Source organism: Marmota monax, unplaced genomic scaffold (genome assembly GCF_021218885.2).
Source record: "Marmota monax isolate L192 unplaced genomic scaffold, Marmota_monax_Labrador192_F-V1.1 WCK01_AAM20220418_F8-fsc00209, whole genome shotgun sequence".
Lineage (NCBI taxonomy): Eukaryota > Metazoa > Chordata > Mammalia > Rodentia > Sciuridae > Marmota > Marmota monax.
Window position 1 is genome coordinate 1613563 of NW_026694493.1, and position 2201 is coordinate 1615763.

Genomic DNA, 2201 nt, shown 5'->3' on the forward strand with positions numbered 1-2201 from the left:
AGGTCCTTCAGTGTTGGGAGAACACTGGTGATTTCAATGAGAACTATGACCCTGGGCAGTGAGGGGGAAAAATCATATGACAAAAGATTTCTTTCCCTTAAACACCAATACTTGAGGGCTCATAAAATTGAGACACAGATGAAAAATAAGGAAGTGGGCTGGGAATAGAGATTTTAAAACAAGGGCTTTAATCTAAGGTCCTCAGACTCCTGCCCCCACACAAACCACCGAGGGATCTATAGATAAAAGTCAGAGAATCCACGCACTAGAAGAGGGGTGGATTACATCTCGATTTCCACCCACCTCTAACCAAAATTGTGCCTTTCCTTCAACGTGGCTGTAGCCTTCCACTTCAGCAGTGGTAACCTGTGATGCCTGGAATAATCATAGCTGTTTTAAAATCCCAGTATGTTGATGTAATGTTGCAAAATACTATTTACAATTATCCCTATTCTGAAATTAGAGGAGTTATTAGGCCCACTTGGAGATCTAGTTATTTAATACATTAATAAAAGACACAACTGTGGGGCTGGGGTTGTGGCTCAGCAGTAAAGGGCTCGTTAGCGCTGGGTTCAATCCTCAGCACCACATAAAAATAAATAAATCAATAAAATAAAGGTATTGTGTCCAACTACAACTAAAAAAATATTTTAATTTTTTTTTTAAGATACAATTTCCTCTCTGTCTTCTCTGCACTGGGAGCAGCTCTCTTGCCACAGCCCCTCACCCACTGAAAATGTCTGCCTGCTCCAAGTTCCTCTCCACCCACTCCTTGGTCAGGAGTACCTCTCAGCTGCTGAGCCGCCCATTATCTGCAGCGTTGCTGAACTGACCAGAGACACTGACATATGAGAGTTTCAGCAGCTTGACAGTCCCACACCCCCTGAGCTCACTTATCTCTAGCTGCAGCTTCCAAACCAGCACCATCTCAAGGGTGATAACACAGCAGCCAAGTTCATTGGGCTGGGGCTGCCGCAATAGGGGTGGCTGTCTCTGGGGCTGGGATTGGGATTGTATTTGGAAACCTTATCATTGGTTATGCCAGGGACCCTTCTCGGAAGCAACAGCTCTTCTCCTACGCCATTCTAGGCTTTGCCCTCTCAGAAGCTGTGGGGCTCTTTTGCCTGACATTGGCCTTGGCCTTTCTCCTCCTCTTCACCAGCCATGTGAAGAAGCAGTCTCCCCCTGGCATTCTTTCTCCCAGATCTTGTCTGCCTTGTACGTCCCTTTTCCTATACCTCCCCAGGCAGTCTGGGGAAAGTGGCTGGCTGAGAGTTTGACAGAGGGAAGACAAATAAGCCCTGTATTAATAAGATTTAAAAAAAAAAAAAAAAAAAAACTGTGCCAGGATGAATGCTCAACTTCACTGACAGAAGCTTCTGGAAACTTCTATCCTGAGCCCGCAATCATAAAACAAGTGATGTCTCATTTCTGTCATGCCCAAATGAGAATGTTGAATTTGATCTCTTGCCTCCTATTCCTTAAAATGCAAACTAGGAGCAGAGGAACAAGAGGTGAGACACTGGGAAGATGGAAGAAGGAGAGGAAGGAGGAGGAGGAGGAGGAGGAGGAGGAGGCAGAAGTATTGCACAAGGAACTATGGAGTCCAGAAGAAGAGGAATCAAAGGTGCCTAAAAAATTGCAAAAGGGAACAAAATAAATGGGCCCCCCACCCCTTCCTACCCCAACCCTGCTCCATTTGCACCAATGCTTTCCCTGCTCACACAGTTTTGTCACTTAAAGCAAAGCCACTGGACGAGAGAGCACATGGCACTGTAACAAGCCACAGATGGGGACTGTTATGGGCAGATCTTTCACAGGACCCTGTGAACTGAGGGAATTAATGGCAAGGAACAGAGTACACTACAAACCTAGCACATTCAATTCCAAAGAATGTTCTTTTTCTGAGATTATGACTTTCCCCTTGTCTATTAAAATGTCATTTCTTTTATGAAACACTATTGATGTTAGATAACATTTGTTTTTATATTTTAATATCCTTACTTGGTCATATAAAGGCTTATAGTTTCATCTCTGGAATCCAGTTTTTTAAAATTATTTTCATTGCTCTGTGAAATCCCAAATGCTGGAAGTTCTAACTTAGACACTCCTCCCTTTTTGAGAGATGAATTTCTCAAGGCATGTGACTTCCACTCCAGCATGTTGGTTTAGCAGCCAAAGATTCAGAGTCTGGTTTAAAA

At 43.7% G+C, this 2201-nt stretch overlaps 1 pseudogene; it reads left to right on the forward strand.

Moving 5' to 3' along the window:
• Positions 1–682: 682 nt before the first annotated feature.
• Positions 683–1280, forward strand: LOC124075908 (ATP synthase F(0) complex subunit C2, mitochondrial-like; annotated as a pseudogene).
• The last annotated feature ends 921 nt before the right edge of the window (positions 1281–2201 follow it).